The 17828-nt window shown below is 32.1% G+C and overlaps 1 protein-coding gene and 1 long non-coding RNA gene across 2 annotated transcripts in view; both read left to right on the forward strand.

The window, feature by feature from the left end:
- The window catches only part of LOC123663925, a 120300-nt gene that overhangs the window by 65231 nt on the left and 37241 nt on the right, over window positions 1–17828 (forward strand). The window lies entirely within an intron of this gene.
- Window positions 158–17017, forward strand: LOC123664114. Its single transcript, XR_006744775.1, has 3 exons — window positions 158–488; window positions 2406–2409; window positions 17007–17017. It is a non-coding gene; the product is annotated as an uncharacterized LOC123664114 (long non-coding RNA).

The raw sequence follows: 17828 nt of genomic DNA on the forward strand, positions 1-17828 counted from the left end.
AAGTTGTTAATTTGATATTACCACTTAATTTTTCTTTACAATTCATTAAAAGCAAATAAAATGAATACTACTTACGTAAAAATTTGCAGTCATTAATTAATTTGAACTTTAAAATCAGGCCTGAATCTATTGTAGATCACATCATATGTAATTAACGTGTGAATTATAGAAGATTTAGGTTGTGATGTTTTTAATGAGCATATGAAAGAACATCAAACAAAGGTCGTGATAAAATCCATTTCATCAGTTTAAAATAACAAGCCGTTTCGATCGTGGCGTGGGACTCGTAGATATGAAATCGCGTCGTCACCGTGAAAGACTCCGTGAAAACCTTTGTAGAACACCGCATTGTTCGCGTTTAGGGTTTTGGCTTAAGAATATATGTAGGCGAGTGTGTGGTTTATCGTTTTATAAGGGGAAATAATCCATCTCAAAATAAAAAGCTGATAATGTGTATAGTACAGATTAAAAATGGTTTTGATTTGTTGGTTGTATGATATTATTTAAAGTTTAATAAATTTCGTTACAAAAGGTTTTTCAATTTAGGTTATCTTGATACAATTATTAATAAGAAAAACGACTAATATTATTTCAATAAATTGAAAGTGCCTTAACATTGTCGCGATAAAGCGGTACTATATTCACAAAAATGATTAAAATAAAAATTTATTTTGTAGCTATTGAAGAATTCTTTAAGTTGTTTCACACCAAGCCTTCAAGAAATCAATGAATTTCCTACAAAATATTTATGAATTTTAGACCTTATTGTACTAGAATAAAGGTTACAAATTGCTAAATAATCATCTGATCTTTTATCTCGAGCTTGCGTGATCACCGAACAACGATCTCTTTGTACAAAGGCTAAGAGTTCGCTCAAAAAAACGGCCGTGATTTTTTGTCGCCCTATAATATTTTGTAAAAGAACTAGGCTATTTATTTTTACACTAAATATAATAACGTTTATAATAAAACTATATTTAGGCGGTAAATATAATATTCGTCTTTACTCACTCAAACAAAAACGGATCGTGAGTGTTTTTTCTTAAACCTTTTAAATGTAAAATATCTTTTAATTATATTAGAGAATAATCTAGAAAAACGAGTTGCTTAAAATCTAAACTGTGACGGGAAATAATTATTACTTTTAAGATAGCAAAATCCTTGCCTTGATTTCTCTTTAATTTACCGAATCATGTAATCATGTAGTAACTATCGAAAAAAAAATTCTACATATATAAACACATACTTCAAATAATTTTTAATAAATTGTATTACTATGACGAAGCATTACTTTCAGCGATACTTTTAATATAAAGAAGGAACTTTTTTATTTCAAATTTTCAAGGTGCAGTAGCACCTGCGAAAATAAGCATGCAGCGGATGCATGTGTTTTGACTTATCGACCTGTATCATGTTCTTGATTTGATCCTTATCTCTTGAGAAATACGTTATAGTATGCTTTGTGCACATTTCAAGGCTGCATTTTTATGCGGTTTTTTAACCTGTTTGAAGTTATTTTATGTCTATATAACGAACACTCATTTTTTATGTATACTTATTTATTTAAGTCTCAAAAAATACACTGTTGTTCATGATTTGGTTAGAATTAAAATATTGTTTTATTTATAAAATACATTAACATTACTAACGGTTAACGAAACGTTAGGGATAACGGAAGTTATTGAGCATTTTTGTGCGTAATATTATTTATTATTGTTATGAATATACAAAAAAATATTCTCCGCATATGCACTTTTACTGAAGCGGTAAGAAAAAAGACCACCAGAACAGTAAATTTGCAACGTTTTATATCTTTTCAAGTAATATAGAATTTTGTTTATTATGTTCAAGTTATGTAATGCTGGTGTAGCATAGGTAATAATAGGATAATTTAGACACTAACAAAACTCTTCTATTTCTGTTCAAGGAAGAAATAATGATTCGAACGTGACTTGTAAGTATATCGTGAAAGTGTAGTGACTAGTGTGATAATAACATATGTATGTCGTTGTTTTACATGTATGTACATGTAGTTGTATGTGAGTATTGCGGTTATTTTGAACTGCGTTGTAGGGCTTAAGTTTAGGTCAGAAATTAAGAAGAAACAGAAATAGTTATTTTTTCTTTGAAATTTAAATGATATTAAAATACGGTACTAACTTTTGGAATTTAGATATTTTATTTATGAAATTAGAACAATACGTCAGATGAAGTTTGAAGTAACAATATCTTCAAATTATATCTAAGTGCATTTTCACGAGTGAGGTGCATATTGTTAGAAACGAGACGACCGCTGCACGATTTATAACAGTAACTCCATATCTACCCATTATAAATACCTTCACGAAAATGTGATACATTTCTGAAAAAAAGCAGGCTTACGCAACATTTAAATTCTTTAAAAGTACAGTTTTTTCATAAGAGATTGTAATTAATAATTTTATTGAATACCTGACTTTAAATTTTTATCGGAATTTAGAGAGTGCTTTTAAAAAGGGACGCCGCGTTGGCTCTACGGTTACAGCCATGGATTGTACCTGTTGTGCTGGCGGTTGCGGGTTCGATCCCCGCTCATGACAAACATCTGTATTGGCGATACAGGTGTTTGTCGTGGTCTGGGTGTTTGTGTAGTCCTTGTGGGTCTCCCCGCCGTGCCTCGGAGAGCACGTTAAGCCGTCGGTCCCAGTTGTTATCATGTACACCTGATAGCGATCGTTACTCGTAGTAGGGAATATATCCGCCAACCCGCATTGGAGCAGCGTGGTGGATTAAGCTCTGATCCTTCTCCTACATGGGGAAAGAGGCCTATGCCCAGTAGTGGGATATTACAGGCTGAAGCGTAAAAAGGGAATGTAACAAATGTTAGCATTTAAATTTGTAATTCTAAAAATTATTAAAATATTGGATTTTGTATTGATATTAATCTTATTGTTTATTTGTTTAATACCGGAACAGTACAAAGATGGTGACGCTATCTTCCGAATGGTTAATGCGACGTATTCATTTACGATTAGTCAGTCACTATCTTTGTTATCTGTTTTGCAGGGTACTTACACAATAAATACTGTTATCATTTCAATTTATGCTCTTAACAATTTTATAGGATGGATTGTTTTTACTGTGATTATTATTTCTTAAAGTACTGGAAGATTATAAAGATGGAGACACCATCATCCGAACAGTTAATCCTTATTTTGTTGTTTTATAAAATTTATAAAAATGATAATTTGTAAGTGAAGAAGCAGTTATTATTCTTGTTGTTTATCGTGCGGTTAACGTTGCTACTCCATAAGTGCCTATAAGTGATTAGTGTGATAACTTATTCAATGTAGTTAAAAGTGTGTATTGTGAATAAATAACTATGGATTTGAAGTGATAAATAAGTGTTGCATTGAGTGTTTTCAGTTGTGTACTACACAAAAGTGAATGCATGAGGTGATGCTATGTATATCTTACGCCTAATGAGGCGTATTGAGTACTGTTTAATTTCTTTATTTTAGATTTTTATTACCTTGAAAATTCTTTTTGCATACTTTTTGTCTTAATTTTTTGTAAGAATGTTAGAATTAAATTGCAATATAGAAAATGTGAGGGTAGAAAGAATTTAAATTTACTTTATAAACAGATACTGTACAGTACCAAAATTGATTGAACAACTCTTGCACAATAAATAACATTTGTTATCTACGCATTTGAACTGTCAAGTATTCTATTATAAAAGATTCATCACGGATTCACGATCTCGAAACGATCACGTAATATTTTTACATTCGTTTAAACAAGTATTTGTAAAGGCGTCAGTGTCTATTTTTCTTTCATAATATACAATTTGTGGCGTGAACCGTGGGTTATAAACTGACATGAAAATCGTAATGTAATTATGAACATATTCTAAGTTGCATATTTATTAGTCAATGATTTTGAAAATGAGATAATCGCAGTTACTAAGAAGTTGCCATTGTTGTGTTAAGTGATTACTGTTGTTGCAAGTTTGAGCGTAAATTGAAAGTAATATATTTACGCAATTAAAAGTTTGTTGTAAATAAATTTTAAAAGTGTTACGTACTAAATATTGGAGAATAAAAACTTCGTCTTTCGACATAGCTTGTTAGCTACAATGATAATATTAATCGGATCAGTAAACATTATTGCAAAATAATACCTTCATAGATCGTTCTAACTCGGTAAAGTATTTTTATATATAAAATCTATATCTATATGTACATTAACTTAGTTGCATCTACAGGGAAAGTTATAGATACCAAGTGGTTCGAGAGTGCGGTATCGTCTGCACTTGACAGTGACAAGTTTTTCTGACGTTCGTATATGCACAAGAAATGTGTAGCTATCGCTGTACAACACATTATCATCGATAAATACTGAACAGCTAATAAACAGTGCGAGATAACGGATATGCAAACTTATGAAGGAAATGTTTAGCACACGTATACTACAATTATGAAGCGTATGCTACTTTTATAGTGTATTACCGAATATGATATTAATTGCTCTAATAATACTTCGGAAAAGTTTTATTGTTACTTTTTTTTTCTTTTATATATAATAAAAACGTTACATAATTTGTCTATTAGTATTGAGTGTGTTACTAAATAATCGATTCGTGTAATTTTTTTACAAGCTAAAGTAAGTCTTCAATTATATTGAAGTGTTGTTTGTTTGACAGCTGTAACAGACGTGCATCACAAAGTCACGAGAGTTCGTTTTGCAATCGTGCTATCGTTATATTATATATAGTTATACTATGAATTAATTCCAGTAATAACCAATAATATATGAAATATCGGTAAATAATAACTTGAGGAAATATTAAGGTTCCTTATAAATTGGAACCACTTTGTTGTGTAATATACCAATAATACTATTAAATACTTCGTAATGACGATTTACATTCATATTGTATTGTATAATTGTTGATCGCGTAATAGCCAATTATTAGTTATTTGAACAAATGTCAACCTTAATGAATATTTAAGATGAAATCGGAGATACAATTCGACCGATACTTCACATATTTTTTTTTATTGCCGTGAAAGTGAACTAAACGGGTTTCGGTGTGCGAAAAATGCGTATTTATTTTTGCATTTTGTAATTTAATACCGTCAATACAATTTAAAGGTTCAAGTATGTGTAACAGAATACGATGAAACTTGTCGGATGGAGTAAAAAACGTAGTTCGGTTAAGATTCATTTAACCGGAGCACTTTTTAGCGCGTCGTTTACTTTTTGTCACAAAGTTTGACACTGGATATCTCTTGTTAAACAGATTGGTTTTATGGCAAACCACAATGTATTTTTCTTTACGTAGCGACGTTGTTTTTATTTTATTTATTTATTAGGTTCGCTAGCGAGCTTACATAAAGAACATTCATAATTCATTAACAGTTCTTAATACTGTACAAAATCGTTTAAAAGCAAACACTACATGAACGACGTTGTACCTTTATAGACATCAAAGATGGTGCTTGTTAATTTGTAGTGAAGATATATTACAACATATTTTATATGTTCTAAAACGAAAACAGTAAACTTGCGTTTGATCTGAAATAATATAAACAGTTATATTAGTATAATTTAAAAGTCTCAAAGCGACAAAAAATGCTTAATTCGAATACCATCACGCCCAAATGACCATACTTCATTGTAAAGATGATGTAACCAATTATTCAGACTATTTTGTTTTTACCACTCGCAACACTAGTGTCAACGATAGTGTTGCCCAAATGCAAGAACAAGACGAGACTTAGCCAGTCTTGGTCTTGGTCTTGCGCCAATACACCTGGTCTTGGTCTTGGTCTTGGTCTTGCGCTCCCAGTCTTGGTCTTGGTCTTGGTCTTGCAGCAAGAGTCTTGCAAGTCTTGCAATTACCTATTAGTCTATTACTATTTATTAAAGTTTACTTTAAATCTTAGAAAAACGTATTAGAATTGGAACATTGTGAGCTTGAATTAACATAGCCATAGTAAAGATCAAGCAGATTAATAAATAACTGAAGATTTGATAAGAAATTCGAAAAATCAACTGACCTATATGTCGTTTTCCATGGAAGTAACTGTTTCTTAATAAACATTTATGATTTATAAGCTTACATTTGCTAAAACATGTAAAAAAACAAATTAATTACAATAACTTGACTGTATTTTAAAGAACAATACTTATCTGTCTAGAAAGAGATTGAACCCTCAACTTATAAGAAATTTAATAAAAGAGTTTTACGATTTATCATTTATTTGAATAAAAAATAAAATACAACACAAATCAACAGCTTTATCATTAGGTTATGATACTTTATATCAATTTTTTTGACCAAGAATTAATACAAAGTAACCATCTGGCTGACTCATCACTTAACCTATTTCTATGTTTTCTAATTACTAATGATGCTTTAGAAAATAACCTCTCAGCAGGTACTGAAGTTGCAGGTAAAAAATATTTAAGACGATAATTACATACTTAATATGTCGCACCCCTAGATGAAAACACCACTAACTCAAAAATACTTACGTAAGTTAATGGCGTTTTTGAAAGTATCGCATGAATAGCTACGCAGAGTTAAAATTCTTTTAACTGTTAAAAAAATATTCTTACCTGTCCACTTCTTCCAGCGGTTACTAAAAAGCTTGTGATATCTCCACTTAATTTTGGTTTAACAGGAAGAAATATTTCTGATTCCTTTTTGTGGAAAGATATTAGATGTTTCCTTAAGCCTGAAGTGTTTCTGTTTTTCATTTTTATTTCAATCTTTTTATGTTGGCACAATTTACAGAAGGCAGTTTGGGATGCATGAATTATTTCGAAAAACTCCTCAAATTTGCTTTTGGGTCTTTTAGATCTGTGACTCAAACTCTCGTTACTCGGACTAGAATAATTTGAATCTTCGTCACTCATATTAAATTGTACACGTGATACGTTTTTAGAAAACAACGAGAATTAGTAAAAACAATTATTAAGTTAGACTCGAAGCACAGCTCAATTGGAAATGACTGGAATTAAAATAATTCCTTTATTTATAGTACGTTTCCTTGCTTTCTACCGCGCCGCCTCGCCACGTGCCGGCTCTATGAAAAGGATGCCGCCGCAAATCAAACAATGCCGCGTGCGGCGTACAAACACACACTAAATATTACCTACTTGTACAGACGCGACGCGTGAATAAAATATATGTAAAGAATTAGTGCCAATCAGTATTCTTTACATATAAGTGAATGTTTTGGCGTACATCTATACTAATATTATAAAGCTGAAGAGTTCGTTTGTATGTTTGATGACAGAAGTTTTAAAATAAATAAATAAGTCCTGAACGTCACTATACCTCCAAAGTTACTATTCCTCGTGGACGAAGTCGCGGGCACAGCTAGTAAATACTTACTCTCATCATCTCTCTCAGAGATATTCGGGCTGGTAAGTAATACAAAACTCTTATCGCAGGCTTTTTATTTTATTAGTAGGTAAGTACCTACGCTTTTTATATTATTTTATTAGTTTTGTAGAATTTTTTTACACGTTTCAAGTATATTTAAAAGTGGCTACAATATTTATTAAACGGGTGATATTTGAACACTTTTTGCTATTTTTTCTTGTAAAAACTTAAGAAATATAATGACTAAATGTACAATAATAGTACCTAAGTAATTAGTTTAAAACCATATAAGTAATCAATATTATAATATATACTTACTAGAATGAATTAATATGACATCTACTACCTATCCTTACCATTTTATCCTAATCATAATACTACTTGCGTGATCAGTATAATGTATTCATTTTCATTCTAAGCACTCTGAAACTTATTTATTCTTTGGAACACCTGTAGGTACTCTTAAAATTCGAAATTATTTTGCATGAGTATACCTACGCCCTATGGCGGCAATCAAATAGTGTCAAATGTTATGATTTCGGCGTGGCGGCAACGATTGTTTTAGATTTCAAAAGAAGCCGCCGGCGCGTGTATCATAACCATGTACTTCCGAAAAGCGGCAAATTTCTTTGAGAAGTAAGTACAAAACCTTTGATGCCGCATTATCAAAGTGCCGATGGTTAAAACATAACTATGCATGCACTCAGTTTGATTTTAATAGATATTTTTTTATTCGCTATGTTTATGGTATTAGTCGTAATGCGCATAGGTCCAGTTTTTCATATTCTTTGATACAGTTTTTTGCGTCTCACAGAATTCCTAAGCGTACCTACTAACTACTCAGTGAAATAGCGCTAAGTCCTAGCTGCAAGACGCAAGAGTCTTGCAGGCTATGTCTTGTTCTTGCTCAAGTCTTGCACGGTCAGTCTTGGTCTTGGTCTTGCTAAAAATACGCGGTCTTGTTCTTGGTCTTGGTCTTGCAAAAACGCAAGAACAAGACCAAGACTGCAAGACCAAGACTGAATTTGGGCAACACTAGTCAACGACCTGCGAGAAACGACAAAAAAATGTTACCCTTTATTTAAATGAAGCGTAAATCCGACACAGGTGTGCAGAGTTTTTGTCTATCTGAAACATTCGCCAATTATAAATCTTGTCTTGTAAATATTATTAGTATGCAAATGTACACACAAGTAACATTGTGTTATCTTTTATCTGTAACACTAATCTTATAATAGAAACTTCAATCTAGATTGTATCAGTTAAATTGAATATTTAAACGTCGTGCAGAAGCAAATATGTATTATCTAATGTCTAGTATTTAATTTGAGTCGTACTTCTATGTTAGATATATACAAATAGTTCATTTTTCATTATTGATAACTATTAATGTTATGTTTTATGTTGTTGCAGGTAATGCTGTCGATAGATATCTCCCGTATGTACAGTAAGAATTCACATATAAAACTAATGGTACACATTAATTACAATAATATTGAGATTTGTTTACGTTTCTAAAGAAAAGACTGAATGAATATGTCATTTACATCTCCGATAAGGCTATCAAGACTTGAGACGGTGTTTCCGTTAGTCTTAAAGTTTTAAAAGCGTAATAATATTTACTCTTGCTTAGGAAACATACATGATGTAATAAAAAAAATTAAAAACAATTTGTATGTTTTTCATGGTACTGTAACAACTTGTAAAATGTGTTCATCATTACAGCCTATTAAGTCCACTGCTGGACATAGGCCTCCACAAGTTTACGCCAAAAATAACGTGAACTCATGTGTTTTGCCCATAGTCACCATGCTGGGCAGGCGGGTTGGTAAAATGTGTTAGTGTGCATTATCTTTTTGATAGGATTAGAATTTATTTTGCTTCAGGATGCAGGTTTTCCCATGATTTCCTTAAAGGTCGTTATCACGAAATAACCAACCAAGAAACGTACGAGTACCATAGATTTAAGCAACGAACCTCTATTTCGATTGAAATATTTTATTTAGTGTTCACGCCTAATACAAAACGCGTAATGCGTTTGAATAGAAAATTTAATTGTTTTAAATACATGTTTTATTTGTATACAGAATTGAATGCATACATGTAAAATATAATTTCAAGCACAATGATGATTTTAAATCCTATTTAGCTGTTATTATGCGTCTAAAATATTATTCTGTTATGTATATAATATTGTTATTGCGTTATTACACGTAATACTACTGATCATATAATTCATGCTTTCAGCAGTTATTAATTAAAACGGATTTCTGTTATAAGTAATTTTTCACATCTATTTTGACGGTTAAATCATGGGGTGTGAAAAATTAAATGTCGTAACATATGTATAATCCTAAATGACGTGACCAATTCGTAAGAGCTTGCAAATCGTTAGTCGATAATAATGAATATTTTAGGGGTCATGTGATTTATGTTTATCGACCCTTATACATTGTGATGGCTATTAAAAATATTGATTTTTGTTGTTAATAGAAGAATCCGTAGTAGCGTCCTTAAAGGGTTCATTCCCTTTTCGTAATGAGCCTTAATTGTTTGTTTCGATACATAACTAAATGCTGAACATAATTGATATTTAACATAACGCAATATTACACCAAATTATTGTTTTTTTTAAACTTAATACAAGGATATATATATTCAAAATTATACATGAAAACTACATGAAATCAAAAAAAAAAAAAAAAAAACATTACACGCACTACCATGTATTTGACAAACTAATATTTTAAACTAGTTATGGTCTACTTTCGACCACCACAATATAATATTATAACATTTTTTAATTTATAAGGTTATTTTTTTTGCCTATTCAGAAGTTACATTACATTCATTCCCCTTAATATAAACTTAAACGACCTCAACTACCACTTCTCCGGTTCCTCTATTCTGAATCCAGGCAAGGCTCGGACTGTTTCTTATCTTAAGGCACGTATCAAACCCAATCATCCTCTCTTCGAGTTCGATGAAATAACTGCGGATGATATTAAAAAACACGCATCATCTATCACATCTGATGCTATTGGCTGTGACGGTATCAGTCGCAAAATGATCACTTTGGTGCTGAATGAGATTATGCCTATCATCTGTCATATTTTCAACTTCTCCCTTACTTCCAAGACCTTTCCTAATATTTGGCGTTTTGCTAATGTTATACCTATCCCTAAACTTTCTAAGCCTTCATTACCCTCACACTATCGGCCTATATCTATTCTTCCTTTCCTATCTAAAATTCTCGAACGTATCATACATTTCCAGCTTACCTTGTTCTTAACTAAGCACAATATTCTGAGTCCTTTCCAGTCTGGCTTCCGACTGGGCCACAGCACTGTGACGGCACTTGCAAAAGTATTTGACGACATTCGATTTGGAATAGACAATAAACAAGTCACCATATTGGCATTACTAGACTTTAGCAACGCATTTAATACCGTTGATCACGACATCCTTTTAGCTGTGCTAGAATCTATAAATATATCCAGCAATGTTGTAGAGTGGTTTCATTCCTATCTGTTTGGACGTCAACAGCGTATCGCTGTCGGAGATCGTTATTCCTCATATTGCCGTCTCAGTGCTGGTGTTCCCCAAGGTAGTGTGCTCTCCGCACTTTTGTTCTCTATCTTCATAAATACTGTCACCGAACTCCTTACTGTTTCCTTTCACCTTTATGCGGATGACCTGCAGATTTATTTGACAACGCTAGTTGAGAACATTGCAAAAGCCGTAGAGACATTAAACGCTAACCTGAACACTATTATAAACTGGAGTCAGTCTTTTGGTCTGTCAGTCAATGCCAGCAAGTCACAGCTCTCAATCATTGGGACATCTAAGCAGTTGTCTAAAATTACTTTTAGTAACATACCGAACGTTACATTCAACGGGACCATTTTAGGCTATTCCAACGTCGTTAAGGATCTAGGTGTCATTGTGGATAGTTCTCTCTCGTGGCGTCCTCACGTCGCTGAGGTAAGCAAAAGGATTTTTGCTACCTTTCACTCGCTCAAGAGGTGGAAGAATTTCTTGCCTATCAAGACAAAGATGTCTCTTGTGAATAGTTTGATGCTTCCAATATTAGACTACGCAGATGCATGTTATCCTGATTTATCGGAAGAATTGACCAATAAACTTGACCGCCTGCAAAATCTCTGCATTAGATTTATATATGGACTCAAAAAATTCGATCATGTCTCGCAGTACCGCTCAAAACTCGGATGGCTCCCAATAAAGCACCGTCGTAACCTCCATGTCGTAACTCTCCTTTATTCTATTCTTTTTCGTACGTCTTCCCCGCTATACCTTAAAGAGCGCTTTTCTTTCCTGGGTAACCCGACATTTCACCTAAATCTTCGCTCTCTAAATGATAACAAGTTAAGTTTACCTAAATATAACACGAGCACATATTCCAGTTCTTTCTCAGTAAAGGCGGTAAAACTGTGGAATGCCCTTCCTTCTAAAATCCGTCAATCCCCTACTATATCTGTCTTCAAAAATCGAGTTAAGAACTTTTACAAAACTTTGACTTGATTTCTTACACGCATACATTCGCCATTATTTTCCCAAAACGACTTATAGTTGTACCCAATTAAGTATTATTTATTTACTATTATTATTATTTATTTATTTATTATATTATACATTTAATTATTTTTTATCTATTTATACCTTTTAATGCCGTGAGTATTGCGCATGTGTGGATATATGTATAATATATGGATTGTATATATTATTTAATTATATATTATATTATATTCTTAAGCTGCACAAGCCCTTAAATTCAGCAAGCTCCTTTCTGGTGGGTTGTCTGGAAGAGATCACTACCTAGTGATAAGACCGCCCGTTGCATGCGACGTATTAATTTTTTTTTTCCCTTTAAGTTTTATACTTATGTAATTGTTATATGTTACTGTGTGCAATAAAGTTATTTATTATTATTATTATTATTATTATTATTTTTTTTTTGTTATATATCATCCTTAAATGCGACAAATACGAATAATTGAACCTCATAGTAAAAAAAAATGATATAACATAAATTTAATGAAGTAAAATACTTACTAAAACAGAACACACTATGTATGTATAGACGATATCTGAAATAAAACGAACTCAGGGTACCATTTCTATAGCATAAGCTAGGAGAATAGATTAAGTCGTTCGGTCGTTGCCACAAACATCAGATAGCGATCTTCAGTTGAAACTAACCTAATTAGATTATCTTAGTTAGTTACTAGAGTATTCTAATCGTGTAACATGTAACACGATACAAACATATAATTATAATTTAGAGATCGGGAACTTCAGAATTTTGACGACAGGTTAGTGAAATTATCGCAGCCTAGCTGTTGTGCTAGACGCCACAAGTTCGCTATCGATTTGACGATAACTTTTATAAGGTATAAAGATTTTTACTGTAATCTGGGCGCTTATGTCTATGCTGTATTATTCTCTGGATACCCGACTCATGATGCCGTCCTATTAAAGGGCATTAGGAGTAAGAAGTTTGTAATTTATTAATTATTACTTCGCCTTTTACCACATAATTCTTATACGAAATTTCTATGAACCGTCTTTGTTATAAGAATTGTTAATGGTCTGATAAGGGTCTGGAGTACCCTTGTATAAATTGCGTGCTCTGTCATTTATAGCTTGGAACTGTCAAGAGAAGGATGATTAGTCATTTTCTAGGCAGGCAAGACTCTTATCCAGACTTCTTTGCATTACATCAAATAAGGTCGTTGAGCGGAAACCTATCTATAATATAAAAATGAGTCGCTGAATGTGTTGCTAAGCGCAAAACTCGAGAACGGTTGGACCGATTTCGCTAATTCTTTTTTTAAAATATTCCTTGAAGTACGAGGATGGTTCTTACGGAGAGAAAAATTATAAAAAAAAAAAAAAAATTAAATTTCCTGAAAAAGTCTAAAAACAACACTTTTCTATACTCCCATACAAAATATTTGTGATAATACTTAAAAGTCAATTTGAACTTTAATACCATACGATAAAGTTTGTGTTAGGCGATACGAAGTTCGCCGGGTCAGCTAGTTTTACATAAAAATTCAGCAATATGTTTTATGCATGGACATAAAAGGGCGACCTTAAATAAACTTTCCATTTCATTTTCACTTTAAAAGTTGACGTTTAAAACCTCATAAATATTGTTGTAACAGATAATTTACTATTCGAAACTCAAAAGATTCATTAATCGATGCATATCGAATATTATTTATTCTATATCGATTATTTATTTGTCCATTTTCGATATTTCGAATCGACCTTATTAAGTAACGCTTTCACTTTTAATATTGTTTATTTTTATTCGGTTTTAACCGATTTCAAATAAGGAGGACGTTACTCAATTTCGTTATAATCGGTTCATAACTTCGTCGTTTATGAACCGATTTTGATAATTCTTTTTTTGTTGGAAAGGAGATATCCTTGGTGTCATACCATAATAAGGAAACTAGGATCTGATGATGGGATCCCAGAGATATCGAGGGAAACTCAAAAATTGGGATAACTTTTTACTGGGTGTACTGATTTTGATAATCTAAAATTATCCCCTATCGGATATCCCCTTTCCAACAAAAAAAGAATTATCAAAATCGGTACATCTAGTAGAACGTTATGCGGTATAATACAACGTAGATCGACGAAAAAAACGTCAAGTAAAAACGCATTATTAGATATAACTCGAAAAGTTATTGTTAGATCTCAAATAAATTTAAGTGGGACCAAATGACATACACCACCTTTCGATTAAAAGAAAATTTGTCGAAATCGCTCCACCCAGTCAAAAGATTGAAGCAACATACATTAAAAAAAATACAGCCGAATTGAGAACCTCCTCCTTTTTTGGAAGTCGGTTAAATATATCACACAATACCGGATATGCTCTGGATATCACCTGCAGTGATAAGGCGATAGTCGATGGGAGTCCACCTGTTTGCCAGCGTCACAATGATTGGATCTCTTGGATCATGATGAACTTCACCGACATCCCATTCTTTGCAGTATTACAGAGTGATGTCATGAATCAATAGATGTTTTGAATAAGTATGCTTCCAGTATTGTTATAAAATTATATCTAGAATAAATAAACCCAAAAAACCCTGTGAAAAGATTTTACAGTATTAGTGATATTGGAATCTAAGTTTTATTTGATTTTATATAAATAAACGTTACAAGATAAACTCCAGAGAGAAAAACTTATGAAACTTACCACATCATAGGCATGTGGGCTCAGATGAGTGTAACCTTGTTATTAATATGGAACATTTAATTATTTTTAATAAATTTTAATAAGCTGCGGAATAAAAGAAAAAAAAAAACAATATTATATAAATATATATGATGTTTAGAAAATTCTCTCTATTAAACATTTTCCGATCTAATAATGGGCTTAAAAAATGAGACGTCACTTCTGAAAGTATAGCTCTTAGAAACACAAATGAGTTGTACCGCCCCACGCACAATCGGCTATTTATTGTGTTCGCTCCATCTGTCCGTCCGTACTTTAATACTACATTTAATGTTCGACAGATGTCGTTTCAACGATGTTTGTTCAAAACGTAATTTAGCCGCTGGCTCTAATCAATCGATGCTATATTCAATTACACCCCATTAATTTGAAACTTAACGACAAATTAAGTACCTACACTCTTCATAGTTTAATATTTTGATTGAGTCATTGATTACGATGTACCTAAAATGTAATTATAAGCGACCTAAAAATGAAGAAAAGTGACCAATTAAGTATTTAAAAGTTAAATGATTGTTTTTGTGTATGCAAGTAAAAACATTCTTTGTTGTGTAATTAATTAAAAAAAATAAATATTAAGAAATTACTTACATACATTACTCGAGATCGTGCGATAATCAACCCTTATGATCTTATATCGTACGGTAATCATCTTATACTCAATATCTGTTATAAAACTCTCCTTCGTTATGTCACTTCACACTCTCAGTATCCACTGAACTTTGATGCTTTTAAGATACATCATGGGAACGCATCACAAAGAGATTTTGATTCTGATTCTGATACACGCTAATTGAAAATTTTACATCACAGTCCGTGCATTAAAGATAATTATAGGCTTACAAGTACTTTCACATTTTGTTACACGTTTTGTTTCACATCTATTAATTATAAATGTCATCACTTGATTCTTCAAGACTTTTCCTTAGAGTTAAAGGCTAAATTAATATTTGAAGTTATTGTTATTTGTTTTAACTAATAATGTTTCATTTATTGATACATTACGTATTGCACAAATGTGACGTCAAACTTTTCTCAAAAAAACAAAAAGTGTAACGGTCTAAATGTTTCTTCTGTTCAGTTATTTCTCCTTGACCCATATAAAAATATGTTAGTTCAATCGGGTGTTTATAATACTCAGACATTTTATTTTAATTCTCTTAGTCCCACATTCAATGTTTTATACATCTTAAAATAACATAGTTATAATATTGTCAGATTTTTGTTATTTAAAATGAAATATGTAATTAATGGGTTTCTTAAGCTATAACGCCACTAGCTTTACGCCCGCGGCTTCGCACGCGTGGATAACAATATTTTGGCTGTCTAGATTTCTTCGGTTAAAATGTAGCCTGAGCTATTAAATGATATCATTATCTTAATGGTACCACTGAGGTAGATTCTTAAACGCCTGGTTAGTGTTTTGGATTTATCAATTACAAACAAAAAACAAATTGTATTGGTCATACAGATGTTTCCCATGGTCTGTGGGTTTGTGCAGTCGTTGTGGGTCTCCCCACCGTGCCTCGGAGAGCACGTTAAGCCGTAGGTCCCGGTTGTTATCATGTAGGTACACCTGATGGCATCGTTACTCATAGTAGAGAATATATCCGCCAACCCGCATTGGAGCAGCCTAATGTATTAAGCCTACATGGGGAAAGAGGCCTATGCCCAGTTGTGGAATATTACCACTGGTGGGCTGAAGCGTGAATATTAAGAAGCATAGGCAATCAATTCAAATGTGTATAAATTATGTACATTTTTTTACCAAACAAACGCAGCTATTCCTATGAGAAAATATTATAAAAAGCGACTGTTTTAAAAATATAAACATCGTTAATATGATACGGGTTTTGAGGGGCGGATGTTATCGATGGGGGCTCATCTCTGTGGCTGAGAGGTGTAGATTTATCATACTTAAAATCAGGTTATAGGTTATTTCTACTTGTGTTTTATAATATAACGCACTTTTATTATTACATAACTACATTTTACATACATCTTAAGTAATTATATATTAAACACGTCAGGTAGTTGACTATTCTTACACTTTTTATGCAAAATGGTTACTAATATATGTATTTTTATTACCCTTTTATATAGTTATTATGTTTAAAGTTTAAAATTGCTTATTATGCAGGAAAACAAGTCTTTTGTTAAAACCGACGTATATCTATTATATATTTTTTTCTATTTTAGTTTGGTTCTTTTTATAACAGGGCTGAAAATGTTAGTCCCATTATATCGTACCCTATTCAGAATCGACAATTCAACAATAAAAATGTATATCTTATTTGAAGTAACCAATGACTGCATATAAATTCTTGTCAAATATAGAATATAATGTAGTAGGTGTAAGTATTGGTAAACTCATCCACTAGCTTTTTCTCCGTAATCCATATTTTGTTATATTTTAAAATATTATCCATCTGATGTGGTTTTCTGTTTTTACTAGTTTATAAAGAATAGAATACCATTTATTCAACATTGACCAATGTTTATCAATATCTGTATAGATTTTACTGTTTTTATTTTATAAATATACCCGAAAAAGTATTAAAATTGATCAAGTTACTGAACTTTAAAATATTTTAATTTCCTCTTTACAGTTTTTTTACATGTAAGGTATCATATTTCGATTGTTATCTGGGGGTTAAACACGTGCGGGTATATTGCACGCAGTTAGTCAAAGTGAGGAAAGATGATTTTTAAGTACCGATTGAAAATAAAAGCTTAGTCTTCCTGTAATGGTTATAAAATTTGTTTTATTAGTTAGTGTGGAGGATATCATTACAAAATGGACACATTATTTACGATACACATTATTAACGTATGTACAAGTTCCCCAGTAAAATGTTATGTACTTTCCTATAGCAGCTTAAACATACGGCTATATTCCAAGCGTATTTTATTAACCAACTAAGAATTATACTGTAAATAGACCGTTGTAATTGAAATTTTATGCTTATGACGCACGCTCGGCTTTATCTAAATTATAACAGCGCTGATGTGTTTGAGCGGACGAATAATTGTAAATTGAGAGATGTTTCCTACCAATAAAAATCTAGCCGGTTAAGCAATGCTGTAAAGTAATATAATGTTTTCCAGTTAAACATAAAAACGCACACACGCGCTGAGTCAGTTCCAGATAGTGAATACCGCGAAACTATA

Source organism: Melitaea cinxia, chromosome 21, assembly GCF_905220565.1.
Source record: "Melitaea cinxia chromosome 21, ilMelCinx1.1, whole genome shotgun sequence".
In the NCBI taxonomy this organism is placed as follows: Eukaryota; Metazoa; Arthropoda; class Insecta; order Lepidoptera; family Nymphalidae; genus Melitaea; species Melitaea cinxia.